The 25,469-nt window shown below is 41.0% G+C and overlaps 1 protein-coding gene across 6 annotated transcripts in view; it reads right to left on the bottom strand.

Annotated features, from left to right (window-relative positions):
- SIPA1L2 (signal induced proliferation associated 1 like 2) overlaps positions 1-25,469 on the bottom strand; it is a 268,964-nt gene that overhangs the window by 225,161 nt on the left and 18,334 nt on the right. Inside the window, exon 1 of one of the 6 annotated variants that reach the window (XM_055146848.1) lies at positions 17,182-17,223. The exons of the other annotated variants lie outside the window; for them this stretch is intronic. The gene's annotated coding sequence lies outside the window, so the exon portion shown is untranslated. Of the gene's footprint in view, positions 1-17,181; positions 17,224-25,469 lie in introns of those variants that run through there. 6 annotated transcript variants of the gene reach the window in all.

Below are 25,469 nucleotides of genomic sequence, written 5' to 3'. Positions count from 1 at the left end.
GTCTTTGGCCATTATTTGTTGCTGTCTGTAAGCTTTCTGCAGCTCATCCTCAAGCTCGCTGATTCTGTCTTCGGCTGTAGTCATTCTGCTGTTGAGGGCATCTAGTGAGATTTTTATTTCATCTACCGATTGCTTTATTTGTGAGACTTCGGTTCGAAGGTTTGAAATTTCTGCTCTCATTTCTGCTCTCATTTCTTCGTGTATTTTCTTGGTAGACCGTTCCAGCGCTTGATTCATGTCCTCCCTTAATTTATTGGATGTCTGTTCCATAGTTGCTTGGAGTAGGTCGACTCTCCTCCATATTTCCTCTCTGAATTGTTTATCTGAGAGGTCGTAGATGTTGGGAGACTCTTTTGAGGTTTCTAGTATCTTTTCTTCTCCCTCTCTTGGTGGAGGGGATTTTCGCTGTTTCTTCATATTGTCACGGAAGTGCAGAGTTGGAACCTTGTAGTTATTTATTCCTCTTCCTTTTTGTGGGAAGAAGGGGCTCCGATTGTGCTAAACTTCCCTTATTCACTGATAGGTTTTATACTGTCAGCCTAAGCTAATGGCTATTTTGCGTAAATGTTTGAGATCGCAAAAGTGAGTTTTCAAAGGAATACACAGTACAGATTGAGCTGAGGTAGGAAAGAATAACTGCGGCCGCGTTAGCGTTGGCCGCTCTGAGAGGAGGCCACGCCCACTTTAGACCACGCCCACTAAGACACAGATAGAATGAATTCTATCAATTGTGGCCAAAGGAGAAGGCATGGAATGTTAAAAAAAAAAAAAAAAACCGCGGCCACGTTAGCGGCCGCCGCTCTGGAAAGAGGCCACGCCCACTTTTTAGGCCACACCCCCTGAGATGAGGACACGCCCCTAAGCAGCAGAGTGGGGATTGGTCAGGATCGGACGGCGGCGGCGGAAAGGTGCCAGGCAGGGGCTTCAGGAGAAGCCCCGAGCCGCGGCGGGCAGGGGGCGGGGAGGGGGGCTTCTCCGCGCTGAGGCAGGCTCTCCAAGGGATTGCCTGTTTACGCGGCGGCTCATTTTTATTAATTTTAGAATTCAGATACTGTGGCTGTTCATTTTATTTTATTAAAATTTTATTTATTTTTAAGATTTTCTTATTGAATCACTGTGAGATAGACTCTCACAAAGCTGTTCATGATTAGGTTTCAGTCATACAGTCTTCCAACACCCATCCCTCGACCAGTGTACATTTCCCAGCACCAATGTCCACAGTTTCCCTCCCATCACGCCCCCCCCAGGGGTGATTTTTCTTTACTCTCTCTCTCCCTCTTCCTCTCCCTCCCTCTCCCTCCCTCCCCCTCCCTCTCCTGCCCTCTCTCTCTTCCCCCCTTCTCTCCCCCCAGCTCTCTCCCCCTCTCTCTCTCTGTCTCTTCTTTGGGGCACTGGGGCATTGTGTTTTGCAATACCAGTACTGAAAGGTTATATCGTTTATATCTCTTTTACCTACTTTTAACACTCAGTTCTTGTCCAGAATGGTCATTTCCAGTATGTCAATCATTTTTAATAGTTCTCTAAAAATACAGAACCTAAAATGTTTGGAAATCACTATCTTAAATGCACATTTACACTGCAAGTCCCACAAGGAAACAAATTTGAAATAAAGTAGGAAAACTAAAATTTCCTGTCAGGTGACAATGCAAAAAAAAATCAGTTTCATTTTCATTTATTAAGCCAAATCCACATTTATTGAGGTATCCGTTTAGAGATAAACGTTTGCTAAAGTATTTAAACATTGGGTCTCCATTGATCTCATAAATTTTCCAAATGACTTGTCTTGCATGACACTACAGGAACACCCTATGTGAATTCTCCCAATTAGCTCTTTTATACTTGTACATTCTCCCAATGCACAGACATTCATTGAAGCGTCTTTTGCCACCATTGGCTGAGAGACTTCTCGCTGAATTATTGATTTTCTTACAATTAATTTCCATAGTAAGATTCAGTTGGGTTTATCTCTACAGAATTTCTTTTTCCGGTCTCATTTCTGTTGTACCCTTTGTGTCTACTGGGAAATCAAAATAATTGGAGAACTAAGGATAAGAACACTGAATTCTAAAACTATCCTGGGCCTAACTTACAAATAACCCAGTTGACAGACAATTAGACAGGCAAAGATCGATTTTACATAGAATTCCAGACTTTGAAGCTTTCCACATAGCTCTTTCCTCAATTCTTCAAGTCAACAAGATTTACTCTGTAAATCTCAGAGTGAATCCATTTTCTGAACTCAATTGAAGATTATGCACACTTAAGTATATACACTAGTTTTAGTATTTTTTTTCTTTTTGGGTCACACCCAGCAATGCACAGGGGTTACTTCTGGCTCAAGCACTTAGGAATTACTTCTGTAGGTGCTCGGGGGACCACATGGGATGATGGGAATTGAACCTGGGTCGGCCGCATGCAAGGCAAACGCCCTACCCGCTGTGCTATTGCTCCAGCTCCTATATACTAGTTTTTAAATGAAGCATACTTGAGGTACAAGAACAATAAAAATTTTATTATAAATAATCATTACCTATGGAAACACATAAAGTCTAAGAAAGGAAAAAATACTAATTCCTGAAACAATACTTGCACAATGGATACTCCTGCACAATTTATAAGCCACCTACTATAGTATTAAGGCTCCCAAGCAAAACAGGAAGTTCAGATGTGTCTCAAGAGAAGGCTCCTCCACGGGGCCTCCACAGCCCGCCTGATTCCAGTGATGCAACCCTTAAACCAGGGAGTTGAATTGTCTTTCCCTCACCCGGTAAACAAACTCCTTAGAAGCTCCTTAGACAATTTATGGGAGTATGAATAGGGCATCCATCTTCATCTTCCTATTCCCACACTCCGTCATCTCCATTTGAAGAGTTCTACCAGGCACAACTGCCAAAGCCTCTAATATCCATGGCCAGGGAAAACAGGGGCCAGGAGGACTGGTCAATGGTTGGAACTAACCACAAGTGTGTATAGGGCTGAGGGTAGGAAAGACAGAGAAGAGACCAGTATGACAGTAATCGCAAGACAAGAACTGAGTGTTAAAAGTACGTAAAGGGATATTCTTGATAACCTTTCAGTATCAATATTGCAAATCACAATGCCCACAAGAGGGGGGTAAAAACTCAAATGGGGGGGGGAGAGAGAGAGAGAGAGAGAGAGTGCCTGCCATAGAGGCAGGCATGGGGTGAGGGTGGGGGGCGATGGCAGGGAACCTGGGGACACTGGTGCTGGGAAATGGAAATGTACACTGGTGGAAGGATGGGTGTTGAAATACTGAATAAGTGAAATGTAATCATTAACAGTTTTGTAAGCGTCTATCTTACAGTGATTCAATAAAAAAGTAAAAAAAAAATCGGCATAATGACTCTTTTTGGTCTCCCTTACATAAGGGTATTACAATTTTTTTTTCTTTTTGGGTCACACCTGGCGATGGATGCACAGGGGTTACTCCTGGCTTTGCACTCAGGAATTACTACTGGGGGTGCTCAGGGGATAATATGGGATGCTGGGAATCAAACCCGGATCAGCCGCGTGAAAGGCAAATGCCCTAACTGCTGTGCTATTGCTCCAGCCCCAAAGATATTACAAATTTAAGCAATGAGATTCCATTTATTTTTGTACACAGCTTCAGTCTAGAGATCACTAAAAAGAAATACACCAAATTAAAAGAAAGGCAAAAACATAACTCAATTGTCATCAAGAATTTGGTTGCTGGCGGAAGAAATTCTGAGTCCCTGCACATTCATTTCTGGAAAGAGGAAATTACAAAGAACACAGTGGACTTGAATCAGATGCTCATTCAGATCTGTCCTACCTACTTCCTGGAGGAAAAGGTGGAGCACCCTGCATGGGGCCTAGCCCACAGAAGTTGCAACACACAAGCCCAGTTTCATCCCCACCTTCCTCCTCTATCTGCACTAGACACAGAAAGGAAAACAAAACCCCGAAAATGATCCATCAATGAAAGAGATTGAAACCAATGAACACCAGACCAGATTCTCAGTACCAAACAGCGAATTCACTAACATGCTCCAGATAAAGAAAACCAAATAGAGAAGTAAACCTTTAAAGAGAGAACTGAAATTACTCAAATTAAATAGTTTATACAAACAGGAAGGACTGTGCTTTGTAAGAGTTTCCTCAATACACTGTAGGATAAGCAAAAGGCACTAAACCTCTATTGAGCTAAAGAGGAAAGGTTGAAAGGAAAGGTTGGCAAACCAGAACACAGTTCCATTGTTGGCATTTTGTTTGTTTTGTTCGTTTGTTTCTGTGAGGATGGCCAGCACCCTAGGTGAAGGTATCAACCCAAATAGCAATGTTGATCAATAGCAAAGTGTGTTTGAACGAAAAGACTCAGTTCAACAAACGTGAGTAATTCTACCTATTACAGAAACAGTCCACACATGATTCCCTACTTAGTAACCCAACTGGAAAATATTTCAATTGTTTCAATTTGGGGGGGCAGGTTTCCAAAAATAAAATAAATTTCCCATAATGATCAGAAAAGGATTGGAGTACTGGACGGTTTCTTGCTCCATCCTTCAGGATTGTTCTGCCCCTCTCTGGATCCATCCTGGGAAGAGAAAAGCAGCAGAGGGATTCGGGGGTCCTAGTGGGGAGAAAAGTTAAGCTCTCCAACAGCAGCAGACAAGAGAGCAGAGAGTCTGGGGCCTCGTCATGAAGCCTGGGGACCTACTACACTAGCTGTCCCCGTGACAGAGCAGGAACGCGGCTGCCTTTGGCTCTACCTTCAGGCCTACCCTTTAGGCCCAGAGCAGCTTGCTGGCCTAACCCCTTTCTGTGCCTCTTTTATTCTTATGCTCTTTTGACCTCATGCTGCGGTTTACCCATAGTCAGGGTCATGTTTTTTTCTTTAGCTTTCGAGTCTCCCTAGGGTAGCCAGGATGGGACAGAATCAAAGGAAGTTGGAAAGATCTCATATCTTAAAAATATATATATAATAATAATGAGCCCTTTGACCAAAAGCCCCTGTGTCTAAACAGCCAGAAAAGGGTTATTCTACTGAGACAACTGACAGGCAAATGCAGTCAATTCATACCCCCTCCCCACATTCAACAGGAACTACAGTTAATTTTCATGTTTGAGTTCTTAATTTACTAGAATGTGCTAAGAGTCTTGCTTTAAGAAAATAAAAGTCACTGTCCAAGTGTCAAGAGCCTAGACCACACTCTAAACCCCATCTGCCTGGAAGGGTCACTTGCATGGTGCAGAATTTCAATGGGATTGTCGTCAGAACTACTCAGAACTGCTCGAAAGGGGTTACAAAAGCAGGGAGGGGAAAAAAAAAAAGATCAATTCCACTAATTTATTACTGAAAATAAACCACCAGCCAAGAGGGTAGAAAAAAAAAAGTAAAATTATCTCTTTGTAGACACACACACCCCACATGCACACACGCCACCCCCTACACACACACACACACACACACACACACATTCTTAGAGTATGTCTTCAAGCAAGAGGAATATTTAGCACAGACATTTGCAGACACTTACTGTCTGAATTAAAATGGAAAGCAGCACCGATATAAGTCAGTGAATAATTAGCAGTGACTACAATTTTATTCTGCTATCTGCCAGATACAATTACTTTCACTCCCTCCGCTCCGGAGGTAAACACATCTGAAAAGACCTAGTTCAATGCGACCACCTGCCACTTATTTTTTTAAGTTTCTCAATTTGGAGATAAGATTGTAACCACCTTAAATGTCTATATATATATGTATAAATATTTAATTATTTAATTATATTTAAATATAAATAATTTTAATGTAATTATATTTAGATATAAATAATATATAAAAATAGTTATATATAATCATATTATATTGCAAATCAAGGTTACTGGTCTTCAAACAGAATATAAATCTCTAGTTTATATATGAAAATCAAACAACAGCTACTTTATCAGGAGCATGTGCTCACTTTAAAAGCTCCTGGGCACCAGTATTGGAAGGCCAAAAAAGAACTTTCTGAATCAAAGAAAGGAATGATTATTGTTTGTCAAAAACTTGGCCAACTGCTAAGTTTTCTGGAATTTTAAAATAGAAAACCCTTTTACAGAATTTTTGCAACCTTTCTAAAATAACGTTAGAAAATAAGTTATAAGACTAGTTGCTTAATTTAAAATAAAAATGAACAATAATCTTTCCATCTGCCGTTTACCTTTTCCTCTAAGTTCACAAAAGGGTAAAACAAATGGAATGAAAATGCCTTCAGATCTTTATATCAGACATTTTCATACCTTTTAATTGTACAATTAGCAAAATGGAAGTGAAAGTTCTTGGCCATTCTGAACTTCTGGAAAATCCATTTTAATAGTAGTTCAACCCTAGGGCTAGAAAAATGCAGGTATATCCAACTTGCTGGAATTAACTAAAAAGGCCGGGCTTTATCTGGGCTGAATAAATTAGGATGCCTCATTATCTCATGCTTTTAACAAATAAAAAAGCAACACTTTCAAGAAAAACAACAAGCATAGGGGCTGGAGGAATAGCACAGCCGGTAGGGCGTTTGCCTTGCACGTGGCAGACCCAGGTTCGAATCCCAGCATACATATGGTCCCCTGAGTTCTGCCAGGGGTGATTCCTGAGTGCAGAGCCAGGAGTAACCCCTGTGCATCGCCGGGTGTGACCCAAAAAGCAAAAAAAAAAAAAAAAAACCAACAAGCATATTGTCTCTGGAAGTTTTAAGGAAATACTCTACTCCCACAAAAATGTCTTTAACATGTTAAATTATCCAGTAAAACCAAGTTAAGAACTGTTCACTTGCATAACGAAGACAGTATGGAGACGGCCCGTGTTCACTGAGTCTGTGGAAGTGACCTGTCATTGCAAGAATCATCTGTGGGCTTAATATCAGACTACTTGATTAGTTTGGGGGCCACATCCAGCAGTGATCAGATTTTACTCCTGGCTCTGTGTTCAGGGATTGCTCCTGGTGGAGTGGAGGGAATAGATGGGGTGCCAGGGATCAAATGAAGGCAAGCTGTGCACCAGGCAAGGGCCTAAGCCATTTGTTTTATCTCTCCAGCCTGCCACCTACTTTTCAGACGTTCTTGAACATAAATGAGATACTACCTAAAAGCACGTCTTTTTAAGGTCTCACCTAGACAATACTTTACATTATAGAGTTCTGGGACCTGGAATGCAGTTCAGTAGCAGAGTTCAGGCCCTGCATATGTAAGGCCCTGGCGTCAATCCCCAGCAATCCTTCAATCCCACCCCACCCCACCATGACCACCAATGTAGGTCTTTATGAATTAGGAACTCTGAAATAACTAGTAGAAAGATTTATAGTCTCTAGGGTGCTTTTCATAAAATGATTTATTATGGTTTAGCTGAAATGACTAGAGAAATATTTCCAATGATCTGTAAGACATTGCTAAGCATCTTGAAAGTTAGTAGAGTGGCAAGAATCTTCCCACAAGTTGTCAAAATAAAACGAAAAGAGAGAAATACTCAGCTACGCAGAGAACAAAATAAAGATAGCCCGTTTTTTTTTTAAAAAAAAAACCTGTCAGTGTGAAATAAGTAATATTCTCAGAGCTAGATTAAGGATCACTAGAAAATTGGCTTTTAGCAGTGAATACTGGACCACCCTGACCTACAGGATGTTTATTCTCTGTGCACAAAGGGCAGGGACATGGCAGAGTCTAGCTTGTCTGAATGGCCAATGCTAACACACAGGCAAGCTCAGACAAGCTCATCTGCTTCCCTGACCCCACTGCCCTCCGGCTAGACCTCTGTCTCCTGGGATATTTTGCCTCCTGTCTACCACAAATGGGTCTTGGCCCCCTGTACTTGTCAGAGCCCAAACTTCCTTCAAGTCTTTGAAACAGTGACCTCACTCCATTGCTACACTGCAACTAGCACAGACTTGCAGCACATGCCTAATTCCATATGTAACTGATAAGATAAAAAAGCAAATACATAAAACATGAACCACAGGAGAGGGAAAGGGAAATGTAGCTGGAGCTTTTGTAAAGTGGCTAAAACCTTCAAAGAGGGCTGCAGGAAGAAAGGGAATAAAAATGAGCAGCAGTGCTGAGAAAGGAATAAAAACAAGGAAAACTTTAGTCTCTGGAGCCAATGTCCAAGATGAAGCATCAAGGGGAGGAAAGGACAGATGTCCAGAAGAGACAGGGCGGGGGGTCATCCCAGAACCTAAGCAAAGACTCCTAAATCACACACTCAAATCCTCTCTCTGGACAGAAACTATGTCCATAACAATCCAGAAGTTTCCTCCTCATTGTCTGCTTGGCAGAAATTTTTTGCACGTAAAGGGAACTTGAACTCAAATATACTTTCCTTATTCTAATTGTTCCTTTTGGGGTCTGGAAATATTAGTAGGCTCTTAACTCCCTCACTAAAGTTTCTTACAACTCTAAATGCCCCAAGTCTGCTAAATTTAACAGGTTCTTGGGGATGGGCAAATGCCTCAAATGGTTTTGCATGGGAATCCCTGAGCAGCAAACTATGAGGAACCTCTGAATACCACCAGGGGAGTCCCCAAACCTAAAAGCATACAAATTCAAAATAAATATAACAGATTCTTAGATCTACCAGGCTCTCCCCAGCTATCATGATCCAATATTCCAATATTATCTGGCGCTTTAAAAAAAAAAACCTTAAAATCTTGTAGGACTCCACTGAGTTGCTCTTTGTATACTCCCTCAACTGCCACTTTTCAATCACCCTTCCACCTAGTTAGTCTACAGTAAACCTGCAGGTGGAAATCACCAGTAAATCGGATAGTGGAAACTGGGCTGAGACTTCAGGCCTTTCACTGAATGAAAGGTGTTAGAACTTTTCATTCATTTCGAGAATTCTTGCACCCATCTCATCAAATTTGCAAAAAAGCACAAAGTCTGCAGGCAATGAAAAAAGCCTTATCTTTAGGAAAGTTGCTTAAAAGAAAAAAGTTGCTTTAAAAAAAAAAACTGCAGGGAGTGGGGATGGGGGGGAGAGATAAAAAATAAAAGTAACACTCTGGACCAGGAACTAGAATTGACAATGTAACCAAAAGTTTCAACCTGAAACAATCTCCCTCTTGCTCTCTGGCCTCCTCCTCCCCCGTGCTGCGGGGAAGCAAGCAATCAAGGACAGCTAAGGTCAAAAGCACAGGGCTTTGTGCTCCACTGTCATTTTTTTCCACTGGGCGGATCCTGGCTCTTTTAAGCTGTCACCTTCCTCAGAAAGGAGAGAAGGCCCAGGGGGACATGGACGCGTCCCCCCACTGCCCCTGGCACACTAATCTCATTCCACCCAGCTGGAGCAAGGCCTTCGGGACTGTAAAGTCATCTTTTGTGCTCCCCCCCATAACAGGGGCTTTCAGAAGCCTGACTTTGCTATCTACTGTCTACATTAACTTTCCAGGGGCAGAGAGACAGACCTTTATCGTTAGAATGTGAGTGAAGGATCAGAATGCAACTCATATGCTCTTTTAGGAAAAGAAAAGAAATACTGACTTGAAGAGATATTTGACGTGAGGTTTCTTCCCTTAGAAATTCCAAAGTGAAAAATTTGTTCTCATTAAAAATAAATGGACTAATCATTTTTTAGTTCTGAGAAACAAATGGCTTCAGAAGACACTAGCACCAGGTCAGAATAAATATGAATACTGTTCTCCATGATGGCTAACAATTACCTGGGAAGTTCCGTTGTTGGGAAAGAAGTGTGTCACCTATGCCTTTTCCAAAATGGCTTCAATTCACTAAAAATAAATTCTATCTTTATACCAGGGACATTAACAGTGGATTTTAAGCTAGGAGTGGAAGTAAGAATGGTAGAAAAGGGAGGGAAAAGACACACAAGATCTTCCTTAAAACCAACCCAGATTCTTGGGGGCTGGAGTGATAGCACAGCGAGTAGGGCGTTTGCTTTGCACGTGGCTGACTGGGGTTCAATTCCCAGCATCCCATATGGTCCCCTGAGCACTGCCAGGAGTAAATCCTGAGTGCAGAGCCAGGAGTCACCTATTTGCATCGCCAGGTGTGACCCAAAAAGAAAAAACAAAAAAAAAAAAAAAAACATATTCCATCCTAGATTACAGAATATCTACAGGTGAACTCTGGAAGGAGTTCCACAGATGTGAAAGACAACCTTGGAGTATATGTGGTATATTCTGAGTATATTGTGTAATCACTGTCTCATCTGCTTTCCTTCATACCAAAGAGAAAGACTAGCACATCATGCATTAGAAGAGTCTCTCATTAAGCATGTGGCTATAGGAAAACTGCTGTGCACCTAAATAAATCAAATCTGACATTGCCACTGGTTCATATTTTGCTGAAAACAAATCAAAATAAGAACTTAAAGTATGGCACAACTGGGTCCCAAGTCACAAACAGAAAATTCTTTGGTCACTGAATTTATTCAAGCTAACATGAAACAGTTGATTACCAGGGGGGAAATGAACTATTGAAAGAGTTCTTATTTAATCCTTTTTTTGGTCAGTGAATACATTCTAAAAGGTCATGTTCAGCACCAAAGAGACAGAACAGAGGATAAGGTATCTGCTTTGCTGGTGCCCATTATAGTCGACCCCAGTTCATCCCTGGGCACCCAAAGATTGCCACTGACAGGAGTCACTCCTGAGTAAGAGCCGGGAGCAGACCCTGAGTGGTCAGGTATGGCAAAAAAAAAAAATACAGGGGAATGAAAACAGAAAGGAAAGAAAAGTGAAAGGAAAAGGAGAAAAAAGGGGAAGAAGCAGAGGGGAAAGAGGGGGGAGGGGAAGAAAGCTTCATGCTCCTGTAGAGGAAAGGTGGGTAGGTATTTAATTGTATAAAAATGTATCACCGGTGCTGCAGTGACAGCACAGCGGGTAGGGCGTTTGCCTTGCACGTGGCCGACCCGGGTTAGATTCCCAGCATCCCATATGGTCCTGGAGCAATGCTAGGAATAATTCATGAGTGCATGAGCCAGGAGTAACCCCTGTGTATCGCTGGGTGTGACCCCCCTAAAAAAAGCAAAAAAACCCAACAACAACAACAAAGTATCACCTATCTGGAAAGCAACAATTTGACATTTTCAGTAGCAAAACAATCACTAAAAGGAAGGAGAGTAGTTCTTCCTCTTTTGGTTGGGGAAAAAAAAAAAGCTTCATCCTCTATTGATTAACTCTGGAAATCTTCACTCCCAAGATAGTGGAAAGATGAACCTAAACAGATCAAGGCTCCTCCATGTCTAGATCTCCAAAAGGGCCCAGTGTTGCCAGGGTCTGCCTGGGTACAAAGTCTCTGTTGAAGACCCTTTGATTTCACCACAAACTGAGTCTTTCAGCAGCTGAGTCTTTCTGGTCTGGGTTTCTGCTTTATCATTTTCCACTCTGCAAAGCTCAGGCAGGAGCAGAAATTACTCTTTTTTGAAGATATCAAGCAACACCAACATATGCCAATGGGTGACAGTATCAATTTTCACTTCTCCAAAAGATTTAAGTGTGTGAATGCAGCTAAATTTAAAATGTAGCCCTATAAAATACAGCCCTATCCCAAGAGGAAACCAGAAATGGCATCGTGCTTGGTCTACCTGATGGTCTACCATATCTTAAAAATATGTTAGTAAACATGTGTGAATCCAAAGCACCTGCAATTTAAAAGAAATACATATAGCTACATGCATTCCACCAAAAAAGGGGGAAAAATGCTGGCTGCCTATTCTATACTGTCTTATGTATTGGAACTGCAGTGGGTATCCCTGCAGTTGGTAAATGGAGTCATTTTCCCTGCCACCCTAAAACATACAGACTGGTAGGGAAGAATGGCTCCACAGGTAAAACCTTGAGTTATTGTGTCTGCTGAAGATGTGAAATGGAAAGGCTGAGTCCTGAGCCTGGAAGGAGAATCAGGAAGGGCTTCAGTCCTAACGCCTAAGAGGTTCGAGAAAGGGAGGAGAAGCAGAACTGGCAAAGCAAGCATCAAATGGAGAGCATGTGGCCAGGAGGGCAGTCCCCAGAGAGAAGCTCAGCTCAATGACCAGGTCTAAATTGGAAGGTCAGGTAGAGAGCGTATATTCAACTGAGCCAGATGACAACATAGCAGCACACTGGGCCTGAACTTCCAACTTGAAGAACCAACAAGATTTGACCTAGGAGTCAAGATTCAGGAAAGAGAATACTCTAGGCCTCTCAATGTCACTGAAAACTCCAGAAATTTCAAAGCTAGTATCAGAACCCCAAACACCAATTGTTTTCAGATTAGTGGGGCCTAAAGTATATGAATTAAGATCTTTATAGCACAGCGGGTAGAGCGTTTGCCTTACACAGAGCCAAACTGGGTTCGATTCCTCTGTCCCTCTCAGAGAGCCCGGCAAGCTACTGAGAGTATCCCACTTGCACGGCAGAGCCTGGCAAGTTACCCGTGGCATATTTGATATGCCAAAAATAGTAAAAGTCTCACAATGAAGACATTACTGGTGCCCGACTGAGCAAATCGATGAGCAACGGGATGACAGTGATACAGTGATACATCTCTAAGTACTTGTCTATATGTTTGTTGAGGGCTGGGTTTGCAACCAAGGCCCCATATAAGAGGCAATATACTCTTCCACTAAACAACACCCCTAGATAACATTTGTTTTGTGATAGCATGGCATCCTTATATGAAAGTTGCTCCTAAAACCTGACAAAACTTGCAGGTAACTCACCTTTATCCTCTCTCTGGTCATGAGCTCTTAATTTTCACATCTAGATCTCAAAAATAACCTTGGTCTGTTTAGTGACTGCTCTTTTTTTTTTTTCCACACAGACTCTGCACTTGGCCTCTTAGATGATTGGTGATTGGGAAACTACCCCGTTGCTCATCAATTTGTTCGAGCGGGCACCAGTAATGCCTCTCATTGAGAGACTTATTGTTACTGTTCTTGGCATATCCAATACGCCACGGGTAGCTTGCCAGGCTCTGTAGCTCGGGTTCCATACTCTCAGTAGCTTGCCGGGCTCTCCGAGAGGGGCAGAGGAATCGAACTCAGGTCTGCCGCATGAAAGGCAAACGCCCAACTGCTGAGCTATTGCTCCAGCCTGGGAAACTATAAATTATCAAAATAATTTCCCTATTTTTGACAGGTTCTATGTTAGCAATTTGGTTCTAAATAACCTAAAAATTTTCAAATAGAAAGGTCAGTGAACTCTGATTTTATTATCTCAGTATAAAAATTCTAGATTTCTGAGTGATCTATAGAGTGAATGTTCTTTAAAAAAACAAAAAAAAACAAAAACACCAAACAAACAAAACTCAAGTATTCTGCTCTTCTTTGAATTGGATACATAAGGCAAGAGAAATATCATCTTAAATAAAACATAGAGAATGGTTTGCTGAACTAAGAGGTGAGCCAAAATAAACAGCTGTCAGATGTACTTCAGCTCCTAAACTTTTCCTGTTCTCATGGGATGAAGGCAATCAAAAAGGGCATTCCATGAAATAAGGTTATTCTCTTACCAGAAGCTGCTCCCTGCATTATATGAATCACATTACACCTCCCAACAAAAGACTTCCAGGCCTAGAGATTTTTGAGCCTACTCGTTTAAAACTGAGCCAATAACTGCTGACTGAGCAATTTCCTTAAAGACCTGAAATCCATTTGATACAATGACATTTCTTCCCTTAGCAATAATGGGTAGCCACTGTCTGAAGAGCACCCAGTCAAGTGTTTTAAAACCTAGAATGTATTAGAATGGTGGAGAGAGAGAGTCCCGGATTCAGATTACGTTTTTTGCTTTTCAATAACCAAAGAGCTGCTACTGATCACCTGAAACCCATCAAATGCTCCAAAACTACCATTCTATGTAAACCAGTAACAGCTCAGTAGTTCTTACAGTGGACCTGATCCAATGGCTACTCTCCAGCACCTTGTATCCCCCACTAACTGCACCACTTGGCAAGAGGATCTAGAACAGGGTGTTGACAGCCTTTCAGGAAAGCTCTGCCAGGAAGAATTTTGGCCAAGGGCAAATTTTTTAGCTGTTGCAGGAAGATGCGTCTTCTAGCCACTGTATAAAAATTGTGTCGCCAGTTATGGGGAAACCAACGAATTCATGGCTTAAGCTCATGGGGGCCCACACACATGGTTCACCAGCAAGAAGTAGCTATGAATTGTTTCAGAGTTTAGCAAGGGTGGCTATGGAGAAGGAAAAAGCCCCCTCAAAAAGGAAACGATGCCTTTCCTAAAGCCCCCTGCTGCAGGACTGAGCAGAGCCTTATAAAATAGATTTGTGCAAAGCCTGAGCCTTCCACTAAAATGACTGTAACTCCAAACAACCAAAGTGGTGGAAAGTGACAACACAGACTTACTAGACTTATCAAGTAAAAAATATTAGCAGCTAATGATAAGAAAGCAAACACCTGGACACCTGGGCTTTGCTTACTCATAATGTCAGGTTCTTGCCAGAATCATGGGTGACAGCAATGGATGCCTCAGGACACACATGCGACAGTCACATCACACAACCCAGCCAGTGTCAGGGAAGAAACATTTACAACATCCTAAAATTGGTTCTATACTTGTTTGGTAAAATCATTCGGGTAAAATCATGCATGGTAAAATCATACATGCACTTTGACCTTTTTCTTTTCTTTGCCCCATGACATAGATAACTGCACTCTATGTTATGCGCATATATGATGCTTGGGGACAACAGTGTCCAAGAATAAAACTCAGGGGAAGAGGGAGGATCCAAGAGCAGTCCAGACTGTACTATTAGGGAAAGTGTTTGACATGGGCTATTAAAATCAGACTAGGCCACTCCTGGTTGTACCCATTCCCTGAGGCCAGGCGGCAGACAGACAAACACAGCCTGCCCTTTTAAGACACCAGCAGTTTCCTTGTTATTTTTAATTTTTTTATTTTTTGCTTTTTGGGTCACACCCGGCGATGCACAGGGGTTACTCCTGGCTCATGCACTCAGGAATTACTCCTGGCAGTGTCGGGAGGGGACGGGGGCATATGGGATGCTGAGAATCAAACTCGGGTCAGCTGCGTGCAAATGCCCTACCTATTGTGCTATTGCTCCAGCCCCTGACACCAGCAGTTTTCTAACTGAGCCCCCAGGCAGCCAGGCTCAGCCAAGAGAACAACAGAATGTAAACGGCCAGAGGGTAGCTTCGGGAAGCTTCTCTAGGCCTCACCTTCCACAAACACACGCCCTGAACTCCGAGATTTCTTTTAATCCTCACAGCTTCCCTCTCACTAGAATCTTATGCGGTGCACTATTAAAAAGTTTCAAAGCTAAAAGGGGGCATAATACACTGTTTATTATGAAGTAGGCCTTTTTGAATGACCAACTGGCAATAATTCCATGGACTTACGAGGTGCCATAAACTTATTTCTGCTAGGGATGAAACTTGACCCATCTGGGGGTATTCTGAATTTAGAAAAAAAAAAAAGTGAGTAAGTCTAGATTAATGACATGGAATCTTAGGCTGGAGACAGCAGGGTTTAAGGTCGTCCCTTGCATACAGCCAATACCAGTGTGAACCCCAGGACCACATATAGTTCCTCAAGAACCACCAGAGGTGACCCCTGAGAACAGAGCAGAAGTAAAAGTTGAACACCATTTGGTATGGCAAACAAATAAAAATGTTGACTCTGTTTATTTATTTTGTTTTGTTTTTTTTTTGTGTTTTGCTTTTTGGGTCACACCTAGCAATACACAGGGGTTACTCCTGGCGCCGCACTCAGGAATCACCCCGGCAGTGCTCAGAGGACCATATGGGATGCTGGGAATCGAACCCGGGTCCACCACATGCAAGGCAAACGCCCTACCCGCTGACTATTGCTCCAGCCCCAGATGTTGACTCTTAAATTAACATGAACTTCCCTCCCACCACTGCCAAAATGTTCTAGTCAATTTAGAGAGGCCCCACAAATTTACTTTATTTCCTTAAAGGATGTTAATATTTTATTTTTTTAAATGTCATATGAAGGGCCCAGAGTGATAGTACAGTGGGTAGGGTGCTTGCTTGGCATGCGGTCAGCCAGGGCTTGATCCCTGGTATCCCATATGGTTCCTCAAGCCTGCCAGGAGTGATCTCTGAGTGCAGAGCCAAAATAAGCCCTGACCACTGCTGGATATGGCCTCCAAAAAATGTTATTAAGAAAATGTTGACTACCACATTCAAAACATGAGAGAGGCGTTAGGGAATATGGTCCAGTTGTGAGCAAAGCCCTCATGTGTAAGGTCGTAAGTCCAGTTCCTGACACTACACTGGATCACACAACACAGGGCACTTGTTGTCCTCAGAACTTCCAATGTGAACCGGGACACGCAACAAATGCTACCCAGAATACACACTACAACCAAGTGTGGCACACTGCAGTCAAGTGCGCAAGATTCACAACCAGGTGAGTGACCCCACACACAACTCAAATTCAGTCCCCAATATTGCAATTTGTTAATTGCAACAAGATCAATTAACAAATAAATAGGTTCCAGACAGGACAGCGCAGTAAGGCATTTTGCCTGAGGTCCCAGTCAACCCTAGTTAGATCTAAGGGCTTCAGCACAGAACCCTTCTTGAGCACAAAGTCAAGAGTAAGTAAGTCATGAGCACAGTTGGGTGAGGCTCAAAAACAAACAAACAAACAAAAAAGTAAAAGTAAACTTGTGAAAGAGTACTTAGTTTTAATACTTCAGAAGGTACAAAAACAAAAGCTTTTCAAGAATATGCCCTGGTAAACTCTACCCCTCCCCATCCCCCAAATGAAGAGGCCAGTGTGGTTTAAACACAGGTTTTCCAAGGCAAAGTCAGGTAAGGGTGAAGCCCACGAGGAAGGCGCTCCAGCACAGAAGCAGCAACAGAAGGGCGAGGCGGAAAGGCAAGCATGGAAGAGAAGGAAACTTTCCTTCTCTTGGGCAGGACTTTCCAAGCTTCAAGAGCAAGGAGCTGTGACTGGAGGAGTAAAACAGGGAAGGTGCTATGTGCCAAGCTGAGGCCAAACAGTTTTTATTCAGGTGCCCAACAGTTTTTAAGCAGGGGGTGGGAGGTAGTTTAACTAGATCACTGTTTCTAGAAAGAAAATGCTGAGCGAAGGATGATACGGAGAAATAGCTTTTGCAGGGAGAGGTAGTGGGTTTGGGGCACACCTGGCTGTGCTCAGGGGACCTAACTTATGTGTGATAGCACCCGGATTCGCTGGTCATATGCAAGGCGAGTCCTTACCAGCTTTATTAACTCCCTGGCTGGAAGAATATCTTGACAGGTCCATAGAAGCCCCTGTAATGAAGAAAACGTTCCATTTGTGTGGTTCAATATGATGGCTCTGAGCCATATGTGGCGAGTGAACACTGAAGATGAACACAGAAAAATCAAATCTTTATTTGTGTGCAACAAGGCACTGTTATGGACCGGCCTTCCCTTTGGTGACAAGTAAGGTAGTTACCCTGATACAATACAAGCTACAGGAGTACAGAGCAAGTCTTCCTATGATCATTTATTTCACTAAGTTCCTCAGAAAACTATCAGAAAGGTTGAAGTTACCAATATTTGTCTAAGTAAAAAAGTATGTAACCAGGAAAAAAGACACTTCTGAAATCCAGAAGTTAAGAGGAAAGCAAGTTTTACAGGAACAGACAAGATACATACACAAACCACGATTTTCCCCAAAAGGTCTTTCTGGTGTCATTCTCAATCTGTCACCTACACACTCTTGTAACACCTGTTGAATATTACATTTCATACAAGTCAACCTGTCTTGATTAGAGGGATTAATTACAGCAGCAGAACACCACACATTCGGGCCTCTTATCCATTTTCAGAATCTTCAAAGGATTCCAGCAGGTTGTTAAGCATGTGGGAAACTCCTCTGTAAGAATCTAAGCCAACTTTCTTCAAACAAACTTTGTTTCTGACTCTCATTATCACTAATGAGAGCAATATTAATCCATCAATTAAAACTTCATTCCTTAATTTTTTTTTTCTTTTTCAGTCACACCTGGCGATGCATAGGGGTTACTCCTGGCTCTACACTACTCAGGAATTACTCCTGGTGGTGCTCAGAGGACCATATGGGAATAGAACCCTGGTCGGCCTTGTGCAAGGCAAACACCCTACCCACTGTGCTATCGCTCCAGCCCCATTCATTCCTTAATGTTTTGACTTTAAAAAAAAGACCCTGCGAATTCACTCAAAATTTACTAGGCTGGAGAGATAGCACATCGGGTAGGGCATTTGCCTTGCACGCGGCCGACCCGGGTTCAAATCCCAGCATCCCATATGGTCCCCTGAGCACAGCCAGGAGTAATTCCTGAGTGCAGAGCCAGGAGTAACCCCTGTGCGTTGCCAGGTGTGACCCAAAAAGCAAAAAAAAAAAAAAATTACTAGGCTTTTTTTTTTTTTAAGGGAGTGCTATTATTTTCTTCCCAGCTCCTCCTCTCCCTGCACTCACTCCAGTATAGGTGGCTGAGTTCTTACTTAGTTCTTACCAGAAGTTCAAGAACGCACATGGCAAACAGAAATCAGAGATCACAGCACAATTACCATGTGCCAGATACTAGGTAAAGCACTTTAAAAATCATCATCAGTAATCTCACAAACACCTTTCACATTAGGTCTCAGACTCCCACTTAAAGATGTGGAAATCAAGATACAAGTTGCTCAATGTCAAATCCTGGATGAATAACACCGTACCTGAATCACACAGATTCTCAAAAAAGCATACCAAATCAAAGTGACTTCAGACCTCTTTCATCACGTAAAAATTATACTGATTTTGCAAAATGAAATTTTTAAATTAAAACTAATTTCTGATTCTTCGACAAGATACTAAGTCTTGTACCTAAAGCTATTAGCTGGCCCAAAACTTGATCCAAGGTTCTGAATCTCTGGGTCCATTCGGTAAAGCTGCGGGAACACGGCAAGCTCCGACCATCACTCTGAGGCTCGGATGTGTGATGCTAACAAGCATGTATGATTTCAAGGATAGAATATATTTTAGAGGCATCTTTTTTAATGGCAAGAAAATAAGCTTCATTACCTTTCAGTACTTTATCTACAATTATTATAACTTGATAGATACTAAAAACTGACTTTGGGAATGTTATTAACACATAATTCCTAAATTGTGCTTTCATAAATCATATAGGCTAACTCATAGAGAGACAATTATTAGCCTTTGACACAGCCCTTAATTTAATAAGCCATTTCAGAATTTTAATAAAAGTATTAGCAAGCATGAAAGGAGAATAAACTGTTTTTTGCGATCTTATAATTTATAAATTAGCTAATTTTTATTTTTAATGTTTAGCTAATTTTTATTTTTAATGTAAATGTCAAAAAGCATAGTATCGAAAGGCTGGAAATTATATCATTATAAAGATACAGATGTTATCTGAGTCAAGGGACCTCTCCTCTCAAAGGTAAGCAGAGACCATTAACAATATTTTATAAGTAAATGCCAAGGCTTCTTACTAAATTCTTGGTATAAACTGAGTAAGATGTCCCCATTGAGAAGGAACATAGCCATGAGCAGCAAATTAAAAATGTATAGAACAGCAACTAATCCCGTGACTTACTAAAAAATTATATTACTAAGAGTGAAAAAATCAATTTTCTGACTCTAAATTATACAGGTATGTGTATTTTTTTCCTTATGGAGCAAGTATAAATGAAAGGAGGTTGTCAAAGGTTAAAACAATAAAATGCTTATACTAGAATTCAAAGTCATTCAAGATCAGCAAGCAATTTCAAAGATTCACATTTGTGGTGCTGAACTTCAATTATAAATGATTTTAAAGAATATGTATCAAAGAGATATTTATTAGACAGTAAGGAGTTCTGAATAAATGTTTGCTAATTACCTGCATTGAAAACTTTCTGTTAAACTGAAAACAAAGAACAACAAAAAGACCCCAACAAATCAAGGAAGATTACATAATAAATAAATCCAAACTACTTAACCAAGAAACTAAAAAACACCCACAGATTTCTTAAGTATACTGTAATTGAGTCATATAATTCAATTTCTTAATAACAGTTTCTTCCTTATATGAAATTAATATGTTCACTTTAGAACCCTGGAAAACAAATGCAAAACGAAAACAGTAATTACATACAACGTAACCACAAGTAATAACTACTGTAAATTTTTCATGTTAATGCAGATGCATATTAAATTTTCCTGAGAAACCAGGATTATATACACTGCTTAGCAAGAAAATATCTCCATTTAATATTCCATGAACATTTTCCCATGTAATTAAATGGCCTTATAAAACAAAGACATTTACTTGAGTTAAACTGTTCTTATGGAGATGCTGCCTTATTGACAAGTTTTCTGGTTTAACACAGAACTAGTACTGTCCTGAGCATCCTTATTCATAAATAGTATATAAATTTTGCTAATTTTGTGGAGGCAAATTCTCCACACCAAATCACCAAACAATTGCTAAATTACTAAAAGTTGTACAGAGCTTAACCTAGAAAACAGATAATGCGTGGAGCACAGAGATTTAAGGAAACTGCACTAGCCCATCCCCCCCTCACTTAGTGACCTTTGACCCAGTGCCAGGGAAAAGCTGCTTTGTTTAAAATCACCAGGCATTGGGATAGGATTACCTATTAATATTATATCTCCTACCCATCTTTCCCCTCTGAAAGGAAACTGCGGGAGAACCTTTAGATATAGCTTTTCACAAGGGAACAAATGTCAGGTGGAAGGGCTGCTGCAAAGGACAGACCACTTACAATACACATGAATGTTTCTGAAATTAAAGAAAACAAATAAATGGATTAGACTCCAAAAGCTAGACTCCACGTGTCCTGTATTCAATATTCTTTCTTTTCTCCACCCTTTGAACACGGCATCAGCTATTTATATGGTCCTCATGTCATTAAAAACATATATTGTGATATTATTAGACAACAAAAAGGGTTTTCCTCCCCATGGGGCATCCTCAAATCTTCAGACACACACCACAAACAGAAGGAAGCCCACGTACAGTAAAAAGCTGACCAGCACTCCAACTAAGAGACAGAGAAATACCAAGTACCAGGCCAGAAGGACTGTAATGTTATATCTTAAATTCACCAAACAAAAATCAGTATTTTAAAAGACTTCCCTCTGCATGTTATTTCCTATTCTAGGTCACTTTTAATGAAGTTACATATGTTACACAAACTCACCACCCACTATAAAGTGTCCACAGGTGTATGTTTGTTTAAAGGTAATTTCTTTTCCAGTGGTTTGTTGGTCTGGTTTTTGTTTGGAGGCCACACCTGGTGGTGTTCAGGGGTTACTCCTGGCTCTGCACTCAGCAATTACTCCTGGCAGTGCTTGAGAACCATATAAGATGCTGGGAACCAACTCGGGGTGCATCTCATGCGAGGCAAGTACCCTACCCACTGTAGTCTCTCTCCTCCAGTAGTTTGTATTCCACAATTGTAATCTTGTTTCTCTGAAAGCTAAGTCAGAATACTCACACACACTAAACTACAGGTGGACCAGTTTAGAAGATGTTAAATTTGCATGATGAGATTGCATGACTAACCATGACTGTTGTCAACTATAACGCAAAAGTATACAAAATCAAGAATCCATTATGATCATCAAAAGACAAATAAATAATTACTTTATACAATAAATACTTGGACCTAGTCACCAATGACAAGATCAAAGATGAGTTTTTAAATACATCATTTGTTTACTTTGGGGATAAAAGTGCTTATAAATTGAAAGTGCTTTAAAATCCCATCTTCCATTTATATCAAAGTACTTAGTAAGAGATTTAATAATGAGTGTTAGTTCCGCCCCCCAAAAAAAACCCAGAAACTTTCAGATATAAATTATCCCTTTCAAATAGTATGTCATCACTCTAACCCCGAGTAGATAAATATACAAAGAGCAAACAATTTTACTTACACATTAATATATTTGAATCCTGATAAGCATAGCCTTTGTTCAAAATGTTCTAATAGAACTTAATAGAGAGTACTGTTCTCTTACTGTTAATAGTTTATGTTAAGCAGTATTCTTTTAAACAAAAGTTACATGTGAAATTGTAATGTTTATTTATTTCTATAAATTTTAGTGAACTGCACAATTCCTGAAAATTTTATCTTTTTTCCTGTACTATATCTAATCTAATTACATTTACAAATATATAATTTTATGTGGCAAACCCACTAAGAAGACTTTATGGTACCACAAAAACTGACAGTACCACTATCAAGAAGAGTTCAGGGCTATGGAAGATAATAGGAAGAAAATATCTGGGTTGTTTCTGTAGTTTCATTTTTCATTTAAATACATAAGAAATCTTGATACATGGTAAATAAGTGAAAGTGATCCATTATTTGCCTCCCATTCTTTTAAACAAATACAATTGCATATACACCCTAGCTCTGGCACTGGGCTGGACATCAGACCTCTAAATCAGTTCCAAATTCATTCACTCTCCTGAGTAGAGAAAGGGTTCGTTTTAGTATCCAAAACCATTGTCTGAACTCACCAGAACAAAGACAGTGATGAAAGAAGGAAGCGAATACAGCGAATGATGTAGAAACAAGTCAATACAATAGCGGGAAGGCACTTTAACTCACATTCTCACATTTCTTTCTTGTATTGTCATTTTTGGAGATCACACTCAACGATGCTCAGGGCTTACTCCTGGCTCCATGCTCAAGGATCACTGGTGGCAGGCTTGGGGTGCAGGGACTGGGAGTGGGGTCAGTTTCATTCAAAACAAACACCTAACTCCAGGTACTATCTCTCCAGTTCCTTAACTCACACTAACAAAACGAGTTTTATAAAGAATCTACATGTGCCCAAACAGGCCCCCAAAAAACAAGGGCCATGGAAAACTAGCTAACCTTCAAGTTATACTTCAGCTCTCAATCAAGAATATGTTATGATAGGATATTGGTGGTGGGGAATGTGCACTGGCGGAGGGATGGGTGTTTGATCACTGTGTGCTTGTAACCCAAACATGAAAGCTTGTAACTGTCTCACAGTGATTCAATAAAAATAAAATAAAAATAAAACAAATAAAAATAAAACAATTTAAAAATTTTTAAAAGAGCATGTTATAATAAGCAGTAATTTTTTTAATGAACCTTAATAAAGTTTATACTCCAAAAGACATTAGTTTGAATGTTCATTGTTCTTAAAAGACCCTTCATATTTTTTAAAAGGTATCTTGAAGTAAACCAGGAGTCACTCATGTTTATTATGGACTTAAGAAAGTGTCTATCAGGTATTAGCAAAAACATATACATTCTCCAAAGGTATAAACAAGGAAATCTCTGCCATCCGTTTTGAAAAGTACTCGAAATCTAAACATTTAGGAAAAAAACATGAGGAATAAAAACTGTGACTGGGGCGAGACAAGTGCTGGAGCACATGCCTGTCATGTGTGATGCCCTGAGTTTGATCCCTCACACTCCCCAGTCCTACAAAACTGCCTAATGAGATTCTCGTCCATCCCAGAGCCCCCCAAATCCCATACGCAAAATCAAAATACTATTATTATAAAGATAAAGAATCGGGCTTTTAGAAAATGTCCCATAAAATTATATTTCAAGAGCAAACAAGGTTTTTTCAAATGATCCCAAAATATATGCTTGATGCAGGTCACATCAGTTCACCTCGATTTATGACACAGAGAAAATGATCTTTCAAGTGCCTGTGCTTTTCTAATCCACAGAATATATCCAGTCTCTAACTGAAAGGAAGCCAAGATGGTTTTGAACACAGCAATGTAAGAATTGCCCACGGGATTAGAGACATGGTCCAAGAGGTCTTTATTCGGAGTCCAAGCATAACAGAGAACACTCAGTGGGAGGCTGCTATGTCAAAAACTGCTTCTATGAGGATTATTCGAATCATTGCTGTTTCTCTGGCTTCTCCCCTCTCCCTCTTCCCATGAAGGCATGGCCCCAGAGAAACCACCCCCCTCCCCCCACTATGCTCCCAGCCCCCCATAGCAGCATACTCCTTTTCCCTCAAACTCTCTTGGGGGCCAACAAATTAAACCAATTCAACGTCATGTAAAATCCAAGCCCAGGCCCCCGGCAGGGGCTACCCATACATCCTCTGACGGTGAAAGAGAGAAAGATAAAGGGTTTGGCTGCCAGGATAGTGAGTTATAAGGGCAAAGGCTAATGTAAATGTTTGCCAACTAATGGAAAGTCAAAGCACACATATTTAGAGTCACATTAATGTGAATGAGTTTAATCAGACACCAATAAATCACCAGCTTTCCTCCTTTCCATATATGTTTAATATTTCAATAAGATACAGTAAAGACACCATCCTCAGATTATATGCACTTGATCCTGCTGATTAAGTTTCAACTGCTCTCTTGTTCACTACAGACAAAAAGATATTGAGAGAGGAGAGAGAGAGAGAGAGAGAGAGAGAGAGAGAGAGAGAGAGAGAGAGGAAAAACAAAAACCACTCCCAAACCTCCACAATTTGAGTTGCAAACACACCATCTGCAGCTGTTTAGGCGCAGCTACTGCCCCCAAATCAAATGAAAGGCTCAAGAAATACTCCTTTTTCCAAGTTATCCTCAGCAGCTGTGTTCTTATCGCTCCGGAGGTTCCCTGAATCATTCCATGCTTAAATTATGGCAAAAATAAGCAAAATCAGCATAACCCATCTGTAACATATCTCCACCACAGACAGCAGCAATGGAGAAGAAATGGCTGCTTCTCCGTATTAGCAACATGCTATGGTGCTCCCATTCAAAGAAAAACCATCCAAGCTTTCAGCCTTCAAAAACAATTTAGGCATCATTTACCCCATACAGGAATTTTCCCCCCACTCCTTAAATTGGATAGTGGAAAGAAACACATGCACTCTCTTAGTAAATCCAACTTCCTCTGTGGATTGCTTGGGAGGCCAGAGAGAAAGTACAGGAATTACCGTGTGTGACTTGTATCCTGCTGACCCTGGTTCAAATCCCTGGTGCCACATATGGTCTGCAGGGGACACTTCTGCGTACAGCCTCTGAGCACCTCCAGGTGTGGCGCAAAAACCCAGACACAGAAGAGAAAAGCGAAAAAGCTTTGATCCTCACCTGGTCACCTCCCTCAGTTTAAAGCAAACGGGCATGACTTTCCTTTTGAACATTTTAAGGAATCTGAACTATTTTTCCATTTTATTTGCCGAGGAGGACACTACACAGATGTACTTGGGAAACCGCGTATCACTCCCGCTACTCCTTAGCCCCGAAGGGCAGGTTCCAAGATTTGGGGAAGGTCCAGGGCACTAGAAAGAATTTCTTGGTAAGAGAAAGTGAAACTATAGTCGGATTCATAGCCATGGGTGAATAATTCGACGAATATAAAAGCCATGAATTCACTCAAAAACAAAACAAACAAACAAACATGTCCTGGTGTGGACAACCCAAAAGAGTTTTTTCCTTTTTGGTTGCTTGTTTGGGGGCCACACCAGGCAGTGTTCAGGGCTTACTCTGGCTCTGCACTAAGGACCACTCCTGGCAGCGGCT

This window comes from Sorex araneus, chromosome 9 (assembly GCF_027595985.1).
Source record: "Sorex araneus isolate mSorAra2 chromosome 9, mSorAra2.pri, whole genome shotgun sequence".
Lineage (NCBI taxonomy): Eukaryota > Metazoa > Chordata > Mammalia > Eulipotyphla > Soricidae > Sorex > Sorex araneus.
Note: the sequence above shows the minus strand (reverse complement) of the source record. Positions and strands in the feature narration are given on the sequence as shown.